Here is a 16188-nt window from a genome sequence, read left to right as displayed (position 1 = left end):
CTGGGTGTGGCTCCATTTGGGCATCTAATTGATGATATCTTTTAATTTTCTTGACAATCCAATGAGATACATATTATTATCCCAAGTTTACATTTAAGGGAATCATATGTTCTAGTGTTAGTCACACATTTAAAAATATTTGGAGGTCAGCTGCACCTGGCTGGCTCAGTCAGTTAAGCATCTTGCTCTTGGTTTTGGCTCAGGTCATTATCTCATGGTTTCTTGGGTTCAAGCCCTTCGTGGAGCTCTGCACTAACAGCACCAAGGTGCTTGGGGGTTCTCCCTCTTTCTCTGCCCCTTCCCCACTCACACTGTCTTTGTCTCTCTCAAAATAAATAAACTTAAAAAATATTTGGAGGTCTAAGCATGTGTCCTTTTTCTCAAGGTTCATTTTGTGGGGAGAAGAGCTGGGGGCAAACTGTAGGTGCAGAGAGGTGAGTTCATAGCACGTTCCATCATCATCACCACACAAAGACTCCACTTTTAATTGACAGATTGATTTCTTCCCTTCACCCCCAATCTCTGCTTTCGTTCCCTTCCTCCATGAATTCTTGTAGATAATATACGAAGTGCTCTGTATGTACGTGTCTGTAATTTACATACATGACATTGTGCTTACATCTCATTCTCTTCCTTGCTTTTTCAACTCATAACTGATTTTTAAAGTGTTTATATTTACTTTGAGAGAGAGAGAGAGAGAGAGAGAGGGAGAGCGAGCATGGGCACTCATGTGCGAGTGGGGGACAGGGAGAGGATCCTAAGTAGGCTCCCAATGTGGGGCTTCATCTCATGAACCATGAGATCATGATCTGAGTGAAAACCAAGAGTCGGACTGAGCCACCGGGGCATCCCCCAAACTGTGTTTCGATATCCACCCGTGTTACTAAATGCATATGTAGTCCTTACTTTTTCAACTCAGAATTATGTTTAATATCCATCCATGTTACTACATGTACATCTAAGTCCAGTGCCTCAAACTGCAGTGTTTTATTCCATAGTGTGCATTTGATGGCCCATTCCTCCAGTATGGACACTAAGGTGATTTTATATGTATTTGTACTATATGTATCAGATGGCTTTGCAAGTGGTGATACCTGTCTGCACTCTTACTATCAGTGCATACCCATTCTTGACACCATTCACCAAAGTTTTATTTAAATTGACTTTATTTGAGTTGACTTAAGTTTTTGGATCATCGGGCAATTAATTGGAAACATCACCAAAAAAAAAAAAAAAAAAGAGAGAGAGAGAGAGAGAGAGAGAGAGGGAGGAGTTGAATGAGTTGTGGTCCTCCCAGCCCCCTCCCTCAATGATTTACCTCTCCCGTTCTTCTATACCCCCCCATGTTCCTATTCCTTTCAGGTTGTTCCAAAATCTCTTAGAGGAAAATTTCCCTCTGAACCTCCCCCCCTCTTTTTTTAAATCAGAGTTTTCATCACACCTTAACAGAATGTTCTCCCTGTTCTCAGCTCTAAATATACAAATTCTTCCTATGTTGTGAGGTCCAATTTAAGACCTATTTTCTCCACAAAACCTTGTCTAACTACACTGTAGTCTACATGTATCTCTTTTCATTTCGACTATACATCCCTCTTTGGGGGGACTTGTTCATATTCAATTTAACTCTCTGTTGTGTTATATGTCGTTTGCAGAAAGAGAGATCAGACAAATAAAACCAGGATGTTCGATCAGTTTCATCCTTCCAGGAGGTCACTAGCTTTGGACCACCGCATTTATTTGACTTAACCTCTCCCAGAATCTGTGAGCGAATCAGACGTTCCCAGGCCGTCATGCTTACCTCCTCCAGTCATTCTTCTATGGGATTATAGAAATATTTCACTAATAGAAGAAATAGGTAACAAGCATTACTTCTGCAAAGTATGTATCCGGTAAGTCTTGCAAAATCCCTTTCTCACCAGCTGCATATATCCTACTGCCTCAGTGCGTGGGTTAGAGTATGAGGTGGGTCCAGGTGCACCTGTGTCCCAGTGGGTGCTGTCATCAATGATCTTTCAACAACCACCTGCTCATTCCCTGAATGGCCAAGGGTTCCTAGCAGAAAATGATGTCTTTCCAGCTCTTTCCCCAAATTAAATGAATTGAGAGAAATACCCTTTCTCCCCACAGTTACACACTATTCCCATTCTTAGTTTTCATACAAAAAAACCCACATTGTACAAACCTTATTAGTTTCTTAACCAAAATTGAGTTTCTTTTTTCTCACAATTGGAACCTTGATATTTTTCAGGATGACATAAATCTAGCTATAAAATGACATTTCCCAGTCTCTCTGGTAGCTAGAATTTCATGTGACAGTTATTGCCATTAAAACGAAAGGCAAACTTACCGTCTAAGATTTTCAGCAATATTCTTTAAAGAGAAATCACTCAGCTGGCACTCACCATTGCCCCTGTCCTTTCTTTTTCTTCCTGCCTAGAATGTGGTCATAATGCCTGAGGGAGCTGTCTTGGTATCATGACGATAAAGACAGCATACTCAAGGGATAACTGAGTGGAAAGATAAAAGGAATCTGTCTCCAATGACATCATGGAGCTACCATACCCACCCTGGACTATTCCTCTAAGTGTTTGTAATGTAAAAAATAAAATAAAATAAAACCTCCAACTTGTTCAAACACTGTTTTTTGTGTGTGTTTTCTATTACGTGCAAACTCAAACCCTGATTGCCTTTGTTTGTCTTTGACAAACCTTTTCTTCTTTTTTTTTAAAGTTTTTATTGATTTATTTTGAGAGAGAGGGAGAGAGAGAGAGCACGCGAGAGTGGGGGAGGGGCAAAGAGAGAGGGAGAGAGAATCTCAAGCAGTCTTCTCAGTGTCAGCGCAGAACCCAATGCGGGGCTTGATCTCATGAGACGAACCACGAGACCATGACCTGACCTGAAATCAAGTGTCAGATGCTTAACTGGCGGGGCCCCCCAGGTGCCCCCACAAATCTCTTCTTTCATAGAGTCTTGCACAGGTTCAAAGGCAACCTAGTAGGAAAAATCTGATTATCCTTAAGGAGAGCCCAGCAGTTTTCCAGGTCAGACCACATATCAAGCAAGCGCACTCTGCCTTTCCGACATCTCATGAACTTTCTGTAAGTGATATGTGATATCACCCAGTGGTTTAACTGTTTTTGGCAGTCTCTTCCTCGCTGGTGGAGAATTCCGCCAACGATAAAGGCTGCAAATGCCACACACTTGTTTTCCTAGTCTCCCTTGCAGCAAGGGTAAGTGCACGTGGCCTACTTTCGTCTGAAGACATCTGGGAAGGGAAAGTGCTTGGAAAGCTTGTCTAATAAAAAGGGACACATGGAAACAAATGTCCCTTCTTCAGGGGAAATACTGCCTAGAAATGCCGAGTCATCTTTTGATCAGTGACATGTGGAGGATGGCAAAGACATCAAAGGGGAACTTAGGTCCTTGGCATATTTCCATGTCACAGCACCGGTCCCATATACTAACATCACTTTTGAGCGTGCTCTTTTGTTGGCACTTGAGAGAACTCAAAGTGATACAGGGGTGTCAGAGTAAGGCCTGCTCCCTCTTCAGAGTTTCTAGGTCTCTTACTTTACTTTAAAAAAAAAATGATAATTTTTTGAGAGAGAGAGAGAGCAGGAGTCGGGGACAGGGGCAGAGGGAGAGAGAGAATCTTAAGCAGGCTCCACACTCACCACAGAGCCTGACTCAGGGTTCAATCCCACAATCTTGGGATCATGGACCTAAGCCAAAATCAAGAGTTGGAATCAGGAGTCAGACACAACGAACTGAGCCACCCAGGTGCCCCCTTAGGTCTCTTTCTTAAAATTTTTTTTAAATGTTTATTTATTTTTGAGAGAGAGAGAGAGAGAGAGAGGGAGGGAGAGAGAGAGAGACAACGCATGAGCAGGGGAGGGACAGAGAGAGAGGGAGACACAGAATCCAAAGCAGGCTCCAGGCTCCAAGCTGTCAGCACAGAGTCCAATGTGTGGCTCAAACCCACAAACTGTGAGATCATGACCTGAGCCAAAGTTGGGCACTTAACCAACTGAGCCATCCAGGTGCCCCATGGTCTCTTTCTTTAATCAAACTCCTCCATTCCTTTGCCATTTAGACCTCTGGACAACCTGTATGACTAGTGATCAAACAAGCCCAGACAAGTCTGAATCTGCAAGGAGTATATATTTCAGGCTTTGTGTCAGAGCTCTGCTTTATATGCTTGATGTAATCCCCATTAATCCCCATTCTAAATCTTTTTTTTTTTTTTTTACAATTTATTTATGCTTTGATAGAGTATAAGCAAAGGGAGGGCAGACGGGGAGGGAGACAGAGGATCCCAAGCAGGCTCTGCACTGACAGCAGGGAGCCAGATGCAGGGCTTGAACTCACGAACTGAACTGTGAGATCATGACCTGAGCTTCTGAAGTCTGACGCTTAACCAACTGAGCCACCGAGGTGCCCCAATCCCCATTCTAATTCTTGACTTTTTAGTACTGTAAGGTTTAATACAATAACCATTGTATGGCATGCTGTTATTTTTTCTTAAAGTAAAACAATTTGGATGTTTCATAAAAAATATTTATAAGGGAATTGGGATTGTTATAAAAAATCAGAATTATATAGGGGCACCTGGGTGGCTCAGTAGGTTAAATGTCTGACTTCGGCTCAGGTTATGATCTCACAGTTCATGGATTTGAGCCTCGTGTTGGGCTCTGTACTGACAGCTCAGAGCTTGGAGGCTGCTTCGGATTCTATGTCTCCCTCTCTCTCTGCCTCTCCCCTGCTTGTGCTCTGTGTGTCTCTCTCTCAAAAATAAACAAACATTAAAAAAATTAAAAAATCAGAATTATATAAAGAATCCATAAATGTGAATTAAAATGTGTAGAGTCAAACATAGTCCTAAACTTTTATCACCTAATTGAAATATTTGAAAATAATATGCAAGTATTTAGGGACAATTAATAGCATTCAAATAAGACACCAAAAGGTAAATATTTATTTGCTACAATAAGTTCTATCTTATTTTTATTGGCACATCCCAATATGTCTCCAGATGAAACATTTGCTTCTAGTTAATCTGGTGGTACTAATTTATGTTCTAAGTTGGGTAGGAACTGCAGAATAGATAAGCTAATATTTAACATTTGAATCCAAACCTTCATGATACATGTACATTTTAAATTGTTCTCTGGTCTCTTTGTACACAATGGCAGAAGAGCCGCTTAGATGGACAGTTCTAAACTGAAAAACTCCAGGGGTGCCTGGGTGGCTCAGTCAGTTAAGCTTCTGACTTCGGCTCATGTCATGATCTCACAGTTCGTGAGTTCAAGCCCTGGGTCTGGCTCTGTGCTGACAGCTCAGTGCTTGGAGTTGGAGCCTGCTTCAAATTCTATGTCTCCCTCTCTCTCTGCCCCTCTCCCACTTGCGCGCGTGCACACTCTCTCTCTCTTTCTCTCTCAGAAAATGAATTAACATTAAAAAAAATTTTTTAAAAATACACTGAACAACTCCAGCTCTGTCTACTTGCACAAGATACCTGAATGAAGAGTGAAAATTTCAATCATCTGACTAGTTTCAGACTTATAGGCAAAGCATTGGAATGACTGAACTTTTTACTTCTTACGTAGACATAGGCAAGTTAGAGATATAGTCTTTGTTTTTTTTTCCTAAAGAAGGCACCAAATGGCAAACAGGAGGGCTCTGATTTGTCATAATTAGGGGAAATAAACCTGTATCTCTGTGTATTACAACTACACATTGTTACCAAGAATGTGAAACTTCCTGAATGTTGAAGTGGCATTCCAAAAGGAAAGACTGCTAACTAGAGATTTGGGAATTATCTTTTAGAAGAGATTAATTTAGTAAGAACATAATGCTTTAGATGGGAATTGTAGGCCAATCGGAAACCAACCCTGGTCTAAATATGAATTAGGTAAATTCTTGGGTAGCTGTTACCAGAGGACTTTGACCACCATTCAGATCACCCTTTGATTTTTTTTTTTTTTTTTTTTTTTTTTTTTTAGTCTCTTTTGTTTCTTGCCAAACTTTTTTTTTTTTTTTCCCTGAGTGAGAGAGCGCATGGGAACAGGGGGGAAGCAGAGGGAGAGGGAGAAGCCCAAGCAGGTTCCATGCCCAGTGTGGGGCCCCACAGGGGGCTCGATTCCATGACCTGAGCCGAAACCAAGAGTCGACTCAAACTGACTGAGCCCCCCACCCTTTGATTTTTAATCTATTAGCAAGAACCCTAGGGAGAAGGTGAGTGATGGGTACCCCAAATGTAACCCCCAGTAGTGACACTGCCAATATTAAGCAGGTTCACGAGTTACAGGAGAAAGAGGGGTCTGAGACTTGAGTGTGATATGCCCTCCTTGGCAATACTCTGACTACAGGAGAGGCATGTGCCTGAAGAGCCGCAGTCACAGAACCAGAGCAAAAAGGAGGCTGAGGAATCAAATCACTTAATTTTCACAAATGAGAAAACACAGGCAGGGTCTTATTCAGGATGAAATCTCAGGCCATTAAGAGAGTAAAGGTAGAAAGAAAGAAAGAAAGAAGAAAGAAAGAAAGAAAGAAAGAAAGAAAGAAAGAAAGAAAGAAAGATGCTCCAACTTTGTATATCGATGATATATATGAATATTCTCCTAAGGACAGAAGAAAATAGAAAGGAGGGGCACCTGGTGGCTCAGTCGGTTAAGCGTCCGACTTTGGCTCAGGTCATGATCTCACAGTTCGTGGGTTCGAGCCCCATGTCAGGCTCTGTGCTGACAGCTAGGAGCTTGGAGCCGGCTTCAGATTCTGTCTCCCTCTCTCTCTGCCCCTCCCCTGTTCGTGCTCTGTCTGTCTCTCAACAATAAATAAGTATTTAAAAAAAAAAAAAAAGGAAGGAAGAAAAGAAAATAGAAAGGAATTTGCTACAGGTCTCTAAATCTAAGAAAAGGCGTCACCAAAAAGCCCCCAAATAGCAGTCTCACCTTAGTGTGACAGACTACTACACATGTCATGGTCACGGTAAGAGGTGTCATTGCCATCTCGCCACCTTCAGAGTTCTGGCCGATAGTGGGCCAAGACACAGAGCTGGGCTATGAGAGCTGGAGCTTATGCATGATTAGGATTTTAGTGAGGGCTAGATTGTAATGGCAGGGCTGGGTGGAGGAAAGCGGGCAGAGGGGAGAGTGAGCTTACTTGACGGCGGCAGTTCTGAGGGAGATAGAGAGAGACGGAGAGAGACAGAAAGAGAGCCCTAGGTACAAGCAAGCATGCATTGCCCAAGTTTCAAAGATGGGACAGCTGGTGAAAATGGATGTTAGAATCTCACTAATCTCACTAAGGTAAGACACTTTCTTGTTTATTAGACATCTTATTATTATTATTTTTTTTAGTTTTAATGTTTATTTTACTTTTGAGAGAGAAAGAGAGAGCATCAATGGGGGAGGGGCAGAGAGAGGGAGGCACAGCATCCGAAACAGGCTCCAGGCTCTGAGCTGTCAGCACAGGGCCCCACGCGGGGCTCAAACCCATGAACCCTGAGCCAAAGTCAGACGCTCAACTGATTGAGCCAACCAGGTGCCTCTAGATGTCTTATTTTTTTTTTTTTAATTTTTTTAACGTTTATTTATTTTTGAGACAGAGAGAGACAGAGCATGAACAGGGGAGGGGCAGAGAGAGAGGGAGACACAGAATCTGAAACAGGCTCCAGGCTCTGAGCAGTCAGCACAGCGCCCGACGCGGGGCTCGAACTCACGGACCATGAGATCATGACCTGAGCCGAAGTCGGACGCTTAACCGACCAAGCCACCCAGGCGCCCCTAGACGTCTTATTTTAATAGGTAAAGCAATTCCCTTGGTTTTGTTCTGTTTTCTTTTTCAAAAATTACTTAGTTACTTTCAAGTTTATTCTTTCAATGATTTTTTTAGAATTTTGATAAAAATATCCAAACCCTGGAACTAGGACAAGGGTGAGCAGCACATCCTTTTAAGGTCATACCACTTTAGGATTGTAGGGAAATAAACTTAGCTCATTGTTTTCTGCGGATTAAGTTTCCAGACTTGGTGAAATTACTGGTTAAGTTGTGGATTTTTGTCTGGTAGAGAAAGAAATCATTTTTGTCTTGCCTGTTGGGAATTACTCAGTTTTCTACAAATCAAACTTGGCGTTAACATTCCTTTGTTAACTTGCTTATATACACTGAATCTTACATACAATATAATTGTATACAATCATTATTATTATTATTAAATGCTCTCTGATCCAATCATAACAACTTACTGGTTTCCTCATTAAATGATCATTGTTCATTTTATATTTGCTAGATAGTTACGATGGTAACTTTTTGTAAATTAACCTTTAACAGAATAACTTTTTTTCTAATCCCCCCCCCCCCAGACTATCTTGTTGAGATTTTCATTGGAATTCCTTCTGTTAAAATTTTTTTTAATGTTTATTTACTTTTGAGCCAGAGACAGAGACAGAGCACAAGTGGGGGAGGGGCAGAGAGGGAGATACAATCTGAAGCAGGTTCCAGGCTCTGACCTGTCAGCACAGAGCCCGACACAGGCCTCGAACTCACAAACTGCAAAATTATGACCTGAGCTGAAGTTAGAAGCTTAACCGACTGAGCCACCCAGGAGTCTCTGATTAGAATTCCTTCTATTTATAGATTCTTTTGGGGGAGAATTAACATCCTTACAATACTGAGATTTACTACTCAGGAGCTAATCTTTTCTAAAACTTTCCTTAGTGTTTTATGGTTTCCTTCACTTAGATGCTATACAGTTTTCATTCAGTTTATTCTTGGGTAACTTATATTTTTATTGTTGTTAATGAGAATTGTTGACGTTTTTCTTCTCTAACTGGTTATATTTTGGAATATCAGAAAGTGTTTGCGTGCATGCGTATTTATCCTACAACCTGCCACCTTACTAAATTCTTAAGTTATTTCAGAGAGTTTTCCAGTTTTTGCTGCTATACAATAATATTATAATCAAATAATGATAATTTTTCTGTGCCTTTGTTAATGTTTGTAATTCTTATTTTATTCTTGTAGAGCACATCCAGAACAGCATTGAATACTAGAACGTGGCTATCTTTGTTTTGTATAACATCATCACACTTAGTCTGAGGTGCAATTTTCAAAAGGCACTAAAGAAGAAACCTATTTTTACAAACTGACGCAAAAGAAAGGTATCTTCAGCTAGCTCAATGTATTTTCACCCAGATTCCTTCTCCTGGTACTATATCTCAAGGATTGCATCCTCTGTATATTGAAGACAGGTAGAGTAGGGCGCCTGGTTGGCTCAGTCTGTGGAGCATGTTGACTCGATCTTGGGGTTGTAGGTGTGATCCCCACGTTGGGTATAGAGATTACTTATAAAAATAAAATCTTATGAAAAAAAAGACAGGTAGAGAGCTCCATTTAATACTATTTAACACCAACATAGCAGCTTATTACTACTGTATTAATCTACTCCATATATAGCTACTGTAATGTTCTCTACCTGGCATCTCAAAAGTAAATGCATGTTTGAGAGGTAAAAGAATATGTTTTTTACTTTTTCATTTTTTTTTTTAATGTTTATTCATTTTTGAGAGACAGAGCACAAGTAGGGGAGGGGGAGAGAGAGAGGGAGGCAGAATCCGAAGCAGGCTCCAAGCTCTGAGCTGTCAGCACAGAGCCTGACGCGGGGCTCATGGACTGCGAGATCATGACCTGAGCCAAAGTTGCATGCTTAACCGACTGAGCCATCCAGGTGCCCAAAGGATATGTTTGTGTTTTTATTATTTTTTTTAACGTTTATTTATTTTTGAGAGAGAGAGAGAGAGAGAGAGAGAACAGGGAAGAGGCAGAGATAGAGGGAGACACAGGATCCGAAGCAGGCTCCAGGCTGCAAGCTGTCAACACAGCGCCCGATGTGGGACTCGAACCCACAAACTGTGAGATCATGACCTGGAGCTGAAGTTGGATGCCCAATCGACTGAGTCACTCAGGTGCCCTCCCCCCACCCCCGCAAAGGATATGTTTTTTAACATATCCTTGGAAGTGCACTTAGGGAAAATAGTTGGAACAGGGCACACCATTCCTGCTTCTCTTCTACCAGGGTGCCCTGTTCAGGTGAAGGGAAGGGCCAAACGAACAGCATTCACGTTTCTGCCAAATGACCCTAGTCACTGCTTTGGCTCTGGCAAGGGCCGGGCCCCCGCTATAGACTCTGTGGAGCTGAAAGCTGAATGCAGAATACTTTTCTGTGCCTCTAGCCTGTGGAGCAGACTTGTCTGGCCCAGATCACACTTGAATAGATGAAAAGAATCCGTTTTTGCCTTGGCCCGAGGCCTGCAGTGGAGGCCACAAAGGCGCTTACAGACACACTGCAGTGGAAGGGCAGCAAAGAAAGAGGAGAGAACTTAGGAGACTTTTTAGAAGAAATAAACAAATCCTTAAGAACATTTCCAGCTGATGTAGATTATGAGATGTTCCAATAGCCCCTTTGCTCTCATTTGGAAAAATTAAAATTGCAAAGCAACTAGTTAGAGCCTCCTGTGTTTTCGCTGGTATCTCGTCTTCCAACCTCTTTGTGGAAATCTAGGTGAAGTTACAGCCCTAAAGGTGGGACCCTGGGAGATGAGAAAACACCCCGTGAACAAGATGGATTTCTCCCCAGAAGTCTGATCCAGGAATTCAAGAGTTTAACCAAAGTAAGAGAAATGCCAGTTCATGCGTGATAACGATGTTGGGAAACCTAGCAGTGATTTTTATCAAGGTGCTTTGTTTGGTGGGTATTTGTGAGAAGTAGTCCCTTTGTTTAAAAGTTGTCTTTGGAATAGCTGGAAAGGCAAGTTCTTACCCCCTTTCTACTCTGGTTGGAACCAATGAAATGGGATTCTCACATGTGAGAATGGCCGTGTGGAATGTTCCTGCCCTGACAGCTTTGTAGAATACATTCTACAGCCCCTGTAGAATGCAGGGACATTTAGGGCAGACCTGTCTAGGGCAGAACCTGTAATTGGACAAGGAAGTAGGGTCTGCAGGACCTACACTAGGGAGGAAGCTCGATCCTGCTAGTTACCAGATTGGTTACTCTTGGCTATTTCTAAATGAGAGGAAACACATGTTTTGGGAGAAAAATAAGTAAACTATCATAGACTATCAGGTGAAACCTCTTCTACATTTTTTCCTCCAGTTTATTTCCACCCTTGCTTCCTATAGTGTTCTTTCTGGCCTTTGCCAGAAAGCATTTTGGTATATGTGCCATGGAGTCGTGATCCCCTGTATCACCAACACTTGGGATGCATGTTAAAATGCAGACTGCCAGGTTCCACCCCAGAACTGCTGAATCAGAATATCTGGGAGGGAGGAGGAATGTGCCTATTTAATTATCTCAAGTTTGAGAAGAATTGGGCCCTGAAGACAGAGACCTGACTACAAACCATAGCATTGCCAGTTATAATGTGATCTTACGCAAATTGTTTAACCTCTGTCTCAGTTCTCTGGGTTGCAAAGCAGGGACCATTATACCTACTTGATGTTGTTGTTGCAAACATTAAGTACTACATTTTTAATTAGTGTGCACAGCTTAGCTTGGAGCAGAGTAACCATTCAATGTATGCCAGCGATTACGATGCTATCATCTTGATAAATCGTGAAGTTCAGAGCCTCCTGAGGGGCTGCAGGTCAATTGGTTTAACCTCACAGCTTTGTCTCCCTTAGTCCTTCAGTAGCCAGGCCTCCTCTACATGCTGTCTTAGTAAGCAAAGAAGAGCCAGCTGGTGTAAGCCCTTGTCCCAAGCGTTTGCCCAGGATAGCCTTCCCTGTAGCTCTTGACCCCACGATTCCCTGCTTTGGTCTTCTTATCTTATGCCACCTGGGTCTGTTCTCTGGCTTCCATATGTGCTGCTTTGCTCAACCTGGTGGCCTCTTCAGGCTCCTTCACCACTCAAGATCCTTGACTGTCTTTAATCTGCATGCTATCTTTATTTTGGCATTACTCACAATTTTCTGTAAAAGACTCCTTCACCCATTTTCTTTCCTGTGGCTCTCCCAGTGGTGTGACTAGGTTCCCTATCCCTTGTCAGAGGAAGAGAATCCAGATAAACCACACTTGAAGCACAAACTCTTTGTGAATAGACACATACAGAGAGGTGGAAAACAATCGGAGTATTTGCTTCAAAATACCGGCCTCCTGGAGTTAGAGTCTTTGGTCCTTACTCCATTTTATGAAAGCTTTTGTACTTCCTTTTAAACTCCATTCCACTCTTTTGCCTTTCAAAGCTGAAAAGTGGGTCTGCGCAGAGCCTTTTCAGGAAGGAAGGTGTGCTCAGTAGGGTGTGTGAGAACAATAAAACAGCATTCTGGGCTTGACAGCTTCCAACTCAAGGAGCTGGTTATTAACTGCTCAAAGCTTGAAATGCCAAATATGTGTGAGTGGGTGGTTATGATTCCTCTCTCTCTCTCCCTCTCTTCCTCTCCCTCTCTACCTCTCCCTCTCCACCTCTCCCTCTCCGCACCCACCCCCCCTCCTTAGTTCTTAAATTTGTTAAGCCATTGGGTACTCTTCCCAAGAGAGCAGTATAGAAAAGAAACACCTCTAGTGTAATTGTCCTTCCTTAACAGTTGGATGAAAATACAAGCAATATAAAAGGAACGTGAAGTCATAATGGTTCCCATTGAATCTCAAAACACCAACTGTAAACTAATTCATTCTTATGCCCTGATAATGGAAGAAGTTGGAAAATATCATTGTCCTTGGGGTTCAGGTGTGAGATTGGAGGGGTGGAATCATTCAGTCATTTCCCCAAGGTTGCTCTGTGAGTCTCTGTGGAAACAGAATTTAGTACCAGCAGCAATTATCATGTCTTAAATACCTGGCAGCCCTTGACATTGTTGACCCTCTGTCTCTTGAGATGGATCTCTCTCTCTCACTCTCACTCTCATGCACACGTGTGCACACACACACACTGTACCTGTTTCCCACATAGAAGCAGAAATCTTCACTTCTCCTTTGGCTCTGCCTTTTACAGAGTAACCAGTATAGTTTGATAACACTTCAGAGACACACTTATTGGGATTAAGGAAGTCTTGGATATGTGAGTAAAAAAGAACTATATTATCCTGTTGGTATTAAAGGGAATTCTGGAGACCTCCAATTATAGATTGCTTGGAAGTGAAATAAAAATTGAGGTCTTAGTAAGATTAATTCACAGACTAGGCAGGAATCGAGACAGATTATAAGGTAACTAGATTTATATTTACAGAAAAATCAAACAAATATAAAATACGAGAAACATGAGAATAAAATTAATGAGTATCTGGATCAGGTATTGAGGGAATAAGCTAAGGCTGAACGTGTTTCTTCTAATAAACTAAATTCAGGCTGTAATTAGTACCAGATAGCATTAACTGTGTTTCCAACCACTCAAGAATTTTAGTCAATTATAAAAGTATAACAATTCTACCAGAATATGTGTGGACTTTGGAACTTTTGTGGTTTGACCCGCCAAAGCTTGAGCATAGAACCAAGCTTTGAGGCCCTCTCAGGACTTCCCAAGGAAAAATGAGAAATCAGTGTTGGATAGTGTTTAAGGAACACCCCTATTGGGGATTCTTACTTTTTAAGTAAACAAAATCCTTAAGCCAAAGGGTTGAGGTACTGAGCATGGAATTCTAGGTATCAGCCTGGAGGTGAAGAAAGACTTCTGATTCTTCCAGGTTCATGATATGCACACATATTTAGCAACAAGCGTAACCCACCAGCCATCACTAACTAGAGCAAAAAACCCTTACAGCACTAGAAATGTCCAACAATAGGAGAATATTAAAGGAAGTATGGTATGGACATATGATCATATGAAAATGATGTAGATAAATATTTATTAACATGAAAAATGAAAAAAAAACTTGTTAAGGGAAAAAGCATATGGCGCACATTAGTTTCAATATGGTCCTGTTTCTGTTAAAAAAATATATATATGTATACATTTTTAGAAAGATATGTTGGAGATATGTACTGGAATATTAGCAGTAATTACTAATTACTAATTACCTCTCAACTGTAGGATTATCATTTTTGTTTTTTCATTTTACCGCCATTTCCGATTTTTAAACAATGAGCTTGTATTACTTTATCCGTTTTGAAATCTTCATTTTTTCAAATATAGAACACTAATGTTTCTGAATTTAAAAAAAAAAAAACGATTTTTATTTAAAATAAGTGCAACATGCCATACTGGTTTCTGCTTCCTAAAGTAAGGAGAGATTCGTGAGCAGCTTAGGAATTCATCAATCATTCATGTCTCCTATGTTCCAGGTGTCGGGTATAGGAATCCAGGCTAAATAAAGCTGTGTTGCATCCCAGAGTTCCTCCATAGAAAAGACAGGAAATTTCCATGCTGCCGGGCTAGCATGCAGACTTTCCAATGGCATCAAGCTACCTCACGGTTCCTTTCATTTCGCCCCGGACACACGTAGAATAAATAGCAAGATTTTCTTTGAGGTAGGACAGTTCTTGTTGCATTGGTCAGCTCACCTCATTGGGCTCCTGCTATTGCTGGCCACTCTGCCACTTTAAAATTAGTTACTGACACAGTTTCCTGAAAGCATAGTCTGGCATATAAAAGTAATTTCTGAGAAACAAAGTCACTTCAGCCTGAAGACCACGTTTAGAGGTCGTGCATCAGCAGACAACCGCTTACGTAACAGTTTGTCTTTGTTCCTCTGGCCATGGGTGACCTTTCCACTCCTTCCTGCTGACACCATCCCCGACAGAAAAATACAATCTGTTTAGCCTAATGTACCTCCTTCCCTCCTGAGCTTCGGCAGAGAATAATAACAGCAGCTGCATGACTTTTACTTAATGTAAATACTTTATTTACTTTTGTATTTAATTTATGCATCTGTCCGATGTTTGCACAGCTGTTTGATGTCTGTGTACCCATAGACTAACCTTTGCTGATTTGATCTATCTTAAACTCTAAGTACTGAGAAATGGAGGGGACTCCCGGCTCACTCTTTCTTGCCCAGTCTCCAGCCTCCAGCCTGGTACCATATAGATGAGGACCTCATTAAAAAGGATGCTTCCGAGTGAGAGTTAGTCATCTCCTTAGAGTTATCTTTCTCTCTTGGTTGACTTTGTTTTCCTTGTAAAAGGATGCATTGTAGTATCGAGGTGATGTTGAGGAGGTTTGTCTCTCCAAAAAAAAAAAAAAAAAAAAAAAAAAAAGCAACTGCACCAGAGGATTTGGGGAAATGTAGGATCGCAGAACTAGCCCAGAAGCAGGACTAGTAATTAAGGAATGGATAGAGATGGAACAGTTCCTCTCTTATTGAGGTTTACTTGCCCATCAGAAAACCGAGTAAGGGGGCACCTGGGTGGCTCAGTCCATTAAGTGTCCTGCTTTGGCTCAGGTCATGTTCTTGCGGTTCCTGAGTTCAAGACCTGTTGTCGGACCCTGCTGTCAATGCAGAGCCTGCTTTGGATCCTCTGTCTCTCTCTCTCTCTCTGCGTCCTGCTTGAATGCATGCTCTCTCTCCCTTTCTTTCTCTCTCAAAAAGAAATAAAAATTTTGACTGGGTATGTGAAATGCCAATGGTTCGGCTAATCAATATTCCAGAGCTTAGCTTGAGACACAATTCTTGAAGGTGGATTTATTTTTGATGCTGTCTCTTTGCAGATGTGGGAAGAGTCATGGCCACCTGCATCAGGTACAATTACTGAAGGCAGTAAGTGGCATGCAAATGCAGGGACCACTGGTCTTCCCTCTAGGAGTAGGGGGGAAAGGAAGAGGGTGAGATGGGACTTTTCTGTTGGATGGGCTTTTTCCAGCAACGTACAGTTAATTTATTCTTAAATAACTTTCTTGTCCAATTTTGTATGACCTAGACATCAACCCATGTTTATTAAAAAAGAGATGCCTTTCATGAAAAGAAAAAGATAATAAAGTACACAGGTTGGATTTCAGTCAGAATTTGAATCTCTGAGAGCACCTGGATGGCTCAATTGGTTAAGCGTTGACTTTGGCTCAGGTCATGATCTCTCAGTTTGTGAGTTCGAGTCCCATGTCAGGCTCTGCAGAGCCTGGAGCCTGCTTTGGATTCTGTGTCTCTTTCTCTACCCCTGCCCCCACTCGTGCTCTCTCTCTCTCTCTCTCAAAAATAAACAATAAAAAAAAAGAATTTGAATCTCTGTGCCTCAGTTTCTCTGAAAGTTAATACTGCCTCA

This window comes from Neofelis nebulosa, chromosome 10 (assembly GCF_028018385.1).
Source record: "Neofelis nebulosa isolate mNeoNeb1 chromosome 10, mNeoNeb1.pri, whole genome shotgun sequence".
NCBI classification, from domain to species: Eukaryota; Metazoa; Chordata; class Mammalia; order Carnivora; family Felidae; genus Neofelis; species Neofelis nebulosa.
The sequence above is the reverse complement of the archived record's forward strand: the minus strand, read 5'-3'. Positions refer to the sequence as shown.